The sequence below is a fragment of the Symphalangus syndactylus genome, chromosome 10 (assembly GCF_028878055.3).
Source record: "Symphalangus syndactylus isolate Jambi chromosome 10, NHGRI_mSymSyn1-v2.1_pri, whole genome shotgun sequence".
Lineage (NCBI taxonomy): Eukaryota > Metazoa > Chordata > Mammalia > Primates > Hylobatidae > Symphalangus > Symphalangus syndactylus.
This window is the reverse complement of record NC_072432.2, coordinates 30,811,260-30,822,412: the sequence shown is the minus strand read 5'-3', so window position 1 is coordinate 30,822,412 and position 11,153 is coordinate 30,811,260. Positions and strand designations below refer to the sequence as shown.

Sequence of the window (11,153 nt, the reverse complement as noted above, 5' to 3'; positions counted from 1 at the left end):
TTCCAAATATGTTTTCCATATCATCCTCTCTCATTTGGCTATCTGGAAGGAAAGAGGACTACTTACCACAAGAGGAACCTCCATCACTAACGCAACTCAAATCACCCGCCTCCTTCAGGCTTCCTTACTTCCCACTAAAATCGGGATTGCCCATTGCAAGTCCCACCAAATTAACTCCTCTCCAATAACACAAGGTAACAACAAAACAGACCCAGAGGCCAAACAAGCAGCACTCTCAACTCTACCTCCCACCATAATGCTCATCACTAATGAGCCACCAGACCCCCCACAGCCCACAAAATTAACACCTACACAACCACCTGACCCATCAAACACGCCCTTTTACATACCTTCACTCCACTTTCCATACCGGCCCTCAGGCCCTAAAGGCATTCCTCAGTGCTTTCTTCACTTTAAGCTCCTCCGACTTACAATTTCTAAAACAGCTCACGTCCACCTGCACCATCTGCCAACGAACCAACCCACAAACCCCCTTAAGACCAGGACCCTTCCTGACTCACCAGGCTAGGGGACACACTCCAGGGAGCGATTAGCAACTTGACTTTACTCACATGCCCTCTGTAAAAAGGTTTAAATACCTTCTAGTCATAGTCGACACCTTTTCCGGGTGGGTTGAGGCCTTCCCAATGACTAATGAGAGCAGGTACAGTTGCTTCAATCTTCCTATCCAAAATCATCCCACAGTTCAGAATTCCCTCCTCTCTCCAAATTGACAATAGCCCCGAGTTCACATCCCAAATCTCACAAAACATTGCAACTGCTCTCAACATTCCCTGGCACTTTCACATCCCCTACCATCCGCAATCCTCTAGCAAAGTTGAGCGAACAAACCGCACCCTTAAGGAAACTCTAACCAAACTTACCCTAGAACTACACCAAGATTGGGTAAAACTATTACCCACTGCCCTGTTTAAACTTCGGGTCCTCCCAAAAAACCTACCCTGTTGTCTCCCTTTAAAATCATGTACGGCAACATTCTTTTCCCCTTAAACCTGGGGAGTGGGTGTTCTACTCCTTACCAAACTCTACACAATCTATACCCCTAGCCCCAAAGTGGAAAGGCCCCCTCCAAATTACACTGTGCACTCCCACAGCCACCAAATACACCTGCACACCAATACCTGACAATCCCTTCAAACTCCGCATCTCAAAAACGCCTTCACTTCCTCCCATCTCGGAAGACTAACTATCCACCCACATGCATCTTCCACGTTCTCTTCTCTGGCTTCCCGTCTTCTGCATTGCCTCACTGTCATCCACCAATAAACCCTCCTCCCAGCCATACTATCTCTTCACCGTCAAAGAATCATATAACCTAAACAGACGGACACACACCAAATTTATCAGCCACACTCGGTGCTCCATTAATGTTTCCACAGTTAATCTTCCCCTCCGCAAACTTTCCATGATAGAAAATGGGTGAGACCCCCTCTTCCACATGTTTCATTTTGCCATCTGCTTTCTACACCAACAAACCAACACAGCCTGCAAAACCGAATGGCCCCAAAATTATAGTTGTCCATGGTCAAGCTGTGTCATGCAGTGGATTTCCTGAAAAACTAGCACACACACACCCTTTTATATTACACCACCAAACAAAATGCTATTCACATCACCAACCCCACAGACCCCATCTGGGGCCAATATGTTACAGAAGGCATATACCCCAGTAACGCTTGGTCATACCCCACACAAACCATAACCATCTCTCGATCCCTCAAGACTGACTCACAACAAGGCTTCTCCCAAATTATTAAACACATTGCCCAAGGAGAGACCGAGCTACAATCACAACTAGACTCACAAACAAATCAAACCCCCTACCTTCCTCTTGGTTATTCTTAAACCAAGGATTACACCTATTAAATGCCTCCAAAGTCGCCACTTCTGATTGTTTCCTATGCGCCAACCTCAACAAGCCCCCTCTTGCCGCCATTCCCTTGGCTGAGCCCATACCCACCAATAAGTCATCTACCCCCTCAAATAGTTTTACAATTTCTGATGTTCCTCTCCTTACAAACTCCAGTTTCCCTATTTGCTACAATACCAGCAGCTACCACGAGGCTTTTAACACCAGCTTTTGCAAACTCCTCCTTACCCGGCCCCTGTATACCGACTACATTAGTCAACTCACCTTACTCTCCTTCGCCGAAAGCTTACAAGCCTACCAATTCAATCACCCAAGATCTAACTCTCTCCAGACTAGCCGCAATCTTCCTTCCCATCATGCTCGGAATCTCCCTAACAACCTCCCTCCTAGGAACAGGACTCGGCGCCACCTCTCTAGGATATAGTGTTTCCCAACTCTCAGATTTCCAGACGCAAATGCAAGATGCCATTAAGGAAACAGCACAATCCTTAGCTGCCCTCCAATGCCAAATCACATCTCTAGCTGGTGTAACCCTATAAAATTGGCGTGCTATTGACTTACTCACAGCCGAAAAAGGAGGTACTTGTATCTTCTTACAAGAAAATTGCTGTTACTACATTAATGAGTCTCAAGTAGTTAAAACCAACATAAAAAACCTCAACCAAATCGAATGAAAACTAATAGATGTAAGGTCCCAGACCTCCTTATGGGAAGCCCTAAAGACCCCCCTCATAGCCTGGCTTCTCCCCTTTTAGGCCCAGTAATGGGCATCCTTGCCTTTTGTGCACTCCTGCCTTGCCTCATCAAATTCATGAAAAAACAAATTAATTCTATATCTAACCAAACATTTAACCAGCTTCTCCTCAGAAATTATCAACTCCCGGTGACCTGCGAAGACACAGCGGAATCCAGGGACAGTCTCACGCCCTGTTAACTGTCAGCGCACCAAACAACCGGTACCAGTCCTCCAGATGCTGTCCAGCCTGCGTTGTACACCCCATTGCTCACCGAAAGTAGGTCTACCAGGTGCTAAACATAGCTGTCCTTTTCTTAGACATAACTAATGTTTTCCCTCTTTATTTTCTTCTTAAAGCAGATTGCCCTACAAAATGACTACAGCTCCACTACCTACAGCCTACCGCTTTTGCCAGTTCTTAAACTGCCTTCGCACAGATAGCTGGCTCATCACCAACCTCTCCTTACCTCTCAACTGGCTTACGTCATTAGAAGACCTATACCTACAAGGAACATTCATGGACTTATACTGTACCCCATGCACAACTCTGACAGTTCTCCCTGTGCCCCCTCCCCACAGTGCCGCCACTCAGCAAGAAGCAGCCAGATGAACCATGATGCCCATTTTCCTCCATTTAAGAAAACAAAAAGGAGGAATGTTAGGTAACATGGGGTACCTTAAAATGGCGCCGTACCTTAAGATGGGGCCGGTTCTGGGTTCTTCTCCCCTCCTTGACCGGGCACTGTCTGAACCCGCCAAAGGAGGGCCAATCAGAGAGAAGCATCTCCCGCCTTCCCTTGGGCCTGCTCCACGTAGGCCCAAGGGATATAAAACCCAGCACACCAGCAGCCCTCTCTCTCTTCTCTTCCTTCTCCTTGCGTGGTGCCACTCGATACCTCCAATAAAGATCTCTTGACTGCGACCGGTGTAGTTTGGTCTCCGCCCAGCCCCTTTCACTTGGGAAATGAATATAACCTAAAATACCGAAATGGCTTAAATAAATTATATTTGTAAACTATCTGGCCCAATTATAAATACAGTACAACAATGACTATATATTTTTTAAAATTCTATCCATGAAAACAAGGCTTAAAAGACAATAAAATATTAAGAGCAAGTTTGGGTAGTGGGATTATAGCTGATTTCTTTCCTTCATGTTTTACCTAATTTCTCTACTTTTTTTTAATTAGTTCTTATTAATTTAAAATTTTAAGAAAATAGACTGCTGCTCAATTTGGGCAGGACTTTTATACAATCATGACTTACCAAAATGCATTTATATTTAAGTGTGCAATTTGTTGGAGTTTCAAAAGCCTCCCTTCTTTAAAGCTTCCTACAAACTTTATGAAGAATTATCATTTCTTGATCAGCTGAAGAAATAAAGGCACATAGAACTTAAGTAACTTGGCCTAAGTCACACAGTCAGGAAGTGGAGGAGCCAGAATTTGAAACCATAGTTGCTGATTTTAAATTCTGAAATTCATTAAATTATGGATCACTGAGGTCAGGAGTTCGAGACCAGCCTGGCAAACATGGTGAAATGCCATATCTACTAAAAATATAAAAATTGGTTGGGCGTGGTGGTGGGTGCCTGTAGTCCCAGCTACTTGGAAGGCTGAGGCAAGAGAATCATTTGAACCTGGAAGGCAGAAGTTGCAGTGGATTTATTGATATAAAACATATGTAACTTAAAATTTACCATTTTAACCGTTAAGTGTACACTAGTGTCATTAAGCACAGGTGCAGTAGTCACCACTATTTCCAGAACTTTTTCATCATCCCAAATAGAAACTCTAACTATTATTGGAGGAAAAACTGGGTTCTTGTCACATGACCAGGAAATATTAGCTTTGCAGGCACTTTGAAGGGAGAGGGGTATGGAATTTATTGGGCAAAAAGGAAAAAGGAAAAACTACACAGCCAGGTGAGAAGGGTTCCTGTTAACAGGCCCTCATATCACAGACTGAATCCCAGGTTACCACATAGAAACAGGAGCGGAGGGGCCAGGCTCCTCCCTGCTGCAAACAGCCTGAATTTCTCAAAGCCCTACCCCATCCTCCCAGTGTGCAGGCCAGTTGGGGATTCCCCGGGGAGGCCCTTTTACTTGGATGTCTCATTCCCCACTCTAAAGAAGTACATCTAACTGCCCTTAGAATAAGGATAACGATTAGGATAAGAACAAAGACTGATTTTAACTCCTTCCTGCTGACAGGTGTGTACTGTTTTCGGAAAATGGCGGTCAGAGCTCCCGCAGAGGCCTCTCTAAGGGTCCCTGGCAAAAGGGGCCATTGTTCCAGGCTCCAGTTGCATGACCGTTTGGAGTTTGATGACCTCAAGGCAAGAACAGACAAACTAGGCTATTAGAAAACATGTATCAAAATGAAACAAAGTAGGGCTAAGGACAGCTCAAAACTCTTGATGCCTTTTACCAGTTTGCACAGGAAGAGAGGGACCAAAGACTGGTTAAAAACAAAACAAACAAACAAAAAAAAACTTTTATTCTTTTGCCAGCATGTCAGCCTTCTGGGTTCCCTTCCCCTGAGCCCAATCCTAAGCCGACCAGTTTAAGGTTTGGGAAATTGACTCTTCCCACTTTGGAGGATGTATCCAACGGGAGTGCCCTGTAGTACAGAGACACAATTACCTAACTGTGAAGGGGGGATAGAAAAGGAGAAAGGAAAAAATAAGACTTTTTTTTTCAAAGGAGTCCCAGGGGTTCAGGATGTATTCAAAAGGGATACAGATTGAAGATGAATGGCTACGCATCTAGAAAGAGGGGAGCCTTCTCTTCCTAGCAAATACTTGGGGTACATGAAGGAGGGAAAGTGAGGCATTCCTTTTTCCTCCTTCCTTGAATACTTATGTCCTGGCAACCCCAACAGGGTGCCACCCATGGATGTTAAAGTGGCTTTCACCCATGTTAATAAGGGGGTCTGGGGGGTGACAGTATTCACTCTTACCCATGTGCACCTTATCTCCCCTGCTGTCAGTAGCCTTTGAATTCCCTAGACCTCATTTATGCCATGGATACTAGCATGGCCTTTATCCGTGAAATGGAAAGCTTAGCTGAATCAGTAGAAATCAGCCACACTCACCTGCACTGGGTCTTTTAACTTCTGTTATTGCCTGCCTCTGGATCCCTCAGATCCAGTTTTCTTCCCTTGGGATTTGACCCAAAGCTTGTAATTGAGTTTGGGACAAAAATGTGTCTCGGGGGCAGTGCATGAACTTCTTATCATAAGCTGAATGCTAAGGTGAAACTGTGGAATTGAGTGCCCCCTCAACAAGGGAGAGAAAAGGATGTCTTGTGACATGCCCAGATAACTAGTGGCTATAATTTTGCTTGCTAAGTTTTGGGTGCATTGTGCTTGGCTTTGTTTAGTTCCCTTGGTCTTACTTTCCCAAAAAGGAAACCTCTGGGTGATGGGCATCCTATTTATTCACATAACCTGGCAGGATTTACAGGATAATTACTCAGAACTAGAATATCAACCCAGATTTCTACATTACCCATCCCTCTTGTTCCTTCTGAGCTGCAGTTGGAGATTGCTGGCTGGTTCACAGTAACAAGCAGTGTTAGTCTAAAATGTAGCCAAAAACTTAAAAACAACTAAGTTTATAATTTAATGACAAATGTATGATAAGTTTTGAAACATTTCTCTCTCTCCAGTCCTCATTTTTGTTAAAAAAAAAAAAAAAAAATCATGATAGAACTGAGTTATCTGCAAAATAGACTTTAGTCTTATACTTGGCTTGATTATTTGCATAAAGTGCAACAAGAATAATTATTTCTACATAGGTCTTTTAGATTGGCTTTGATGGAACTCTGTTCCACAAGGAATCTCAGATAGGATCTTTGAAAGCAGAGCCCAGCCATGGGTTTGTATCCTCAAATGCCTGTGAGTTGGGTGATATTCTCCTCTTAAGGTCCCAAGATAAACTTGCAGCTCCTGGGCCTGTTAGAAAGTAACACTCTTTACCACCACAGGTCAGGACCCCTGTACAAGAACTCTGTAGACAAGAGTATGAGGCCAGTTTTTTTCTTAAGGAACTTTTATCAGCTCTGCAAGTTGAGCTTGACTCCTTAAAGGGAAGCATATCCTTTCAGTCAAAGCCTTGGTAAAACAACCAGTTTCTCCAATTGTGTTCTGTTGCAAAAGAAAATTGATTTTATTGCACTGATGCAAACAACTATCTTGCCATAAGTTAAGAATATTCGCAGATAGTTTCCAAATTCTAGAGGAACCAGGCAGAGAGAAACCAACACGCTCCAAACTTTGTTCACAGGAGTATACCTTACTCAATTATAAAAGGCTGTAAATAGTTCAAAATAAGTTTTCTTGACTCTGAAAAACATAACAAAGATCAGCAATATTCCGAGCAAAAGTCAGAAGATTGTTTCAGTTTTCCGAGTTCAGTCAATTTAGTTCTTGTTTTGCTTGATATTCATAAATATTCAGCTCTTCATGAGTCCTGTACATTTCTCCTGTACTCAAATATCACAATTTACATAGTTATCAGAAACCTGTATTTAAGCACATTTGTCAGAGTTCTATAGCTTATTATAAACAATGTTTTGAAAAGGATTAAAACAAGACAACAATTGTCTGTGAATAACAAAATGTCCAGGGTAGTTACAGTTAGAAACAAAATTAATGAAGAAATTTAGTTATCTCTGTGGTTTACAATAACTTAACATAACAACTTCAATTATGATTGATAGCATATATCAGATATTAGAATTTTAGAAACCCCAGACAATTTTGGAACATATATTAGTATTATTCACCAAAATATAGCCTAAAGAAGACTGAACACAATTTTGGCAATCCCATGTAATGAAACATGTCAAATAATCCTGCTTACCTCTTTTCTGTATACTCCAGGGGCCCTTCTGAAGCATCCGAAAAGTCAGATGTCAGGAAAGACAATTTTGAAACTGAAGTGTGATTTTGAGAAGCCTGTTAAATATGTTAGAGGTTTAAAACATTTGATGTTATGAAACAGAATTCCAAATTACACAAATTATTTATTTTACCAAAATGATGACTCAGAAACTTTAAAAAAGCAAAAACCTCTTATAACCCTTTACAAATTTTGGTAAAGAGCAGTTGAGTGCCTAAGAGTACCTTGTGTGCTTATCTTAATGCTCAATTTACAGAAAAACCATATAATACCCTTTGAATTTAGTCAGTATGTTCACATGTGGAATTTTTGCAAGATTAATTTTTACAATCCTCCCATCACTTGTTTGAACTTTTAACTTCATCTTACTTAATTTAAAACAATTATTTAACCCTAGGCAAGAATTTACACTTTTATGCCTTCTTATAACCTTTTATTAAAAACACATTTTACTGTTCTCACACACCTTGCATGTAAATCTATTTCCAGCAGCCTCAATTATACATCATAATGGTAACTTTTAGCAATTTTTAACTTTAATGTAAAACCTGGTACGTTGTTTTGATTATGTGCTACATGCAGCCAAGGCTTGACCCCTTCCAGCATAATTAAGGGTGTGGCTATTTCCATATGTCCCCAGGCCTTACCTTCTTATTCTTATGTAAATATTCCTCCACCAGGGAGAAAAGCTTAATTGCTGGGGACAAAGCTGGACTCCCTGGCCAAGGACTGGGAGACTCCATGGTGCATGGCAGGGAATGCCAGCCAGCCACGTGGGGTGCCTTAAGGCCCTGGCAGCAGTTGTGGCTTATTGCTGCCCTGAGTGGCTGTTGAATACTGCACACACATGTGGCAGACATGGCCATGCACCCCAGGCAGCAGGGAAGGGGGAGCAGGGAGCTGCCCCACCCAACCATCCCATGCATGCACCCACCTGTGGCCATTGGGATGGGTGTGGACCACTTCCAGTATTGTAAAAGGAAAGACAGGTGCCATTACTCTCCTGAAAAAAGTAAGAGGAACGTCATAGGACCAAAAGGCTCAGAAGCAAAAGTAAAAGGTTTTGGTTCTCCATTTTCTCACCCTTCCTCAGGTCCCACATTCTGGGCACCAAAAACTATAAAGCAATAACTCCCCATTCTCCCCTTCCCCAAGACCCTGGAAACCAGCATTCTACTTTCTGTCTCTATGCATTTGCTTACTCTAGGTACCTCATATAAGTGAAACCATACAATATTTGTCTTTCTGTGATGGGCTTACCTCACTTAGCATACTGTTTACAAATTTCACACATGTGGTGGCATGTATCCGAATTTCATTCCTTTTTAAGACAAATTAATATTCCACTGCATGTTTATACCAAACTTCATTCATGTATTGGTGGGCATGGGTATTTCTACTTTTAAGTTAAATTAAGTTTAGGCCTGAGGTTGCCTCTATACTTGAGCCCTTATGTGGCAAACTGCAACATTGGTAGACAGACTACTAACTGAAAGCTTAATTTAGGAGTACATAAACTCTTCTAACAACTGGCTCAGTTCTAGTCAATAACAGCAGCTGAGCTTCAGTTAATTGCAGGTGGCCCGCTATTCAAATAAGGCAAAACACTGAGTTGTAACCAACTAAGCTGATCATGCATCACTTCTGTTCTCCGTCCATAAATGTTATCTGACCACTTTGCAGTCCCAGAGTTCTTAGAATCTATTCTGGTTCTGAGGGCTGCCCAATTCCTGAACTGTGAATGAAAGCTAATTAAGGTCTTTAAACTAAATTTGTTGTAATTTTGTCTTTCAATACCACCTTTAGGCTACTGTGAATAATGCTGCTATGAACATTGGTGCAAAATAATCTCTTTGAGTTCCTGCTTTCAATTTTTTCAAGTATATACTGAGAAACTGAATTTTGGTAATTCTAAGTTTAGCTTTTTGAGGAACCACTGTACTATTGTCTACAACTGCTGCTTCATGTTACATTCCCATGAGCTATGCACTAAGGTTTTAATTTCTCCACATCTTCACCAACACTTGTTATTTTCTGTTTTTTTAAATAATAACCAATCTAATGAGTGTGATCATTTATTTTTATACATGTGCCCATTGTACTAAAAGTCCTAATTATCTTTTAATAGAAAATCTAAAGGATGAGATAAAGATACAGTATGAGTACACTTTATCCAAAATGCTCAAAATAGAAGTGTTTTGAATTTTAGATTTTTTTTCAGATTTTGGAACATTTGCATACATATATGCAACTCTTGAGGATGAGACCCAAGCCTAAACACCAAATTAATTTGTTTTATAGCAACCTTGTACACATAGCCTGAAGGTAATTTATACAATAGTTTAAATCATTTTGTGCATGAAACAAAGTTTTAACTGCTTTGACTGCAACACCTCACATGAGATCAGGTGTGGAATTTTCTACTTGTAGCATGATGTTTGCACTCAAAAAGTTTTGGATTTCAGGGCATTTCAGATTTTATAGTTTTACATTAGGGATACTCAACCTATAAAATCCATATTTTAAAATAAATTCAATTTGTATGTATTGTTTCTCAAATATTATGTTTATCCTAAAAAAACATTAATATTAATGGTTTAGGTAAACACAAAGTAACATATAACACCTTGTTATATTCTAAAGCTTAGTTCAGCACTTTGTGATGTCACTGAGTTTTAATGGCTATCATCAGAAAAAAGTTTATTATACATAATATTTACATCCACATGGAAAAACTATGTTATTGGTTGTAAACCGTGAAGTTTATGTTTTTACTTGCATTCACTAATTTTCAATATTTTTCTGTTAAAATACATCTCGTAAATTTTTATCTCTATGATATCAATCTGTTTTCTTATAAATAAATCAGAAAGTATTGTACTTTCTTACTGCAGATTAAACATCCCTAATCTAAAAATCTACAAAGTTCAAAACTTTTTAAGCACTGGACATGATGTCATAAGTGGAAAATTCCACACCTGACTTAATGTGATGGGTCACAGTGGATATGTAAGTACACAGCACAGTTTACTCAGTGTCCCCAAGAAAAAAAGACCCTCTCAGCCCTCTTCAGCTGCAACATATTTTTTTCCATGCATGCCCAGACTTCCCCATGCAAGCATGCCTGCAAAGGGTAATAAAATGCCCCTTGTGCAGGATGAATGCACCAATGGCAGATTCCCTGCAATGGCCCAAATGGACCAGGACCTATGTGCATTACTCACTGTTTTTTTGCTTATTCTTTGCTCTCTGATGTAAAGATACTATTGGACATGTCAAAAAGGCCTGCAGATACCCTATGATAATGGTGACAAGTGAAAGGGGAAGCATTTATGTTTATCTATAAAGCACAGAAAGATAAACGGTTGGAGAAACTGGACAGCAGTGTACAAGTGAAAGAGGAAGCATTTATGTTTATCTATAGCACAGAAAGATAAACTGTTGGAGAAACTGGACAGCGATGTAAGTGTAAAATGTCTTACAGAAGAGTACGGTGTTGGAATGTCCAGTATTTATGACCTGAAGCAACAGACAAATAAACTGTTGAATTTCTATGCCTAAAGTGATAAACAAAAGTTAATGAAAAATAGAAAAACACTGTGCAAAGCTAAAAATGAAAAT

The 11,153-nt window shown here is 40.7% G+C and overlaps 1 long non-coding RNA gene across 1 annotated transcript; it reads right to left on the bottom strand.

Moving 5' to 3' along the window:
- Window positions 1-3,415: 3,415 nt before the first annotated feature.
- Window positions 3,416-8,537, bottom strand: LOC134731622 (uncharacterized). Its single transcript, XR_010114051.1, has 3 exons — window positions 8,467-8,537; window positions 7,494-7,588; window positions 3,416-3,602 (listed from the first exon to the last, which is right to left on the bottom strand). It is a non-coding gene; the product is annotated as an uncharacterized lncRNA (long non-coding RNA).
- Window positions 8,538-11,153: the final 2,616 nt, after the last annotated feature.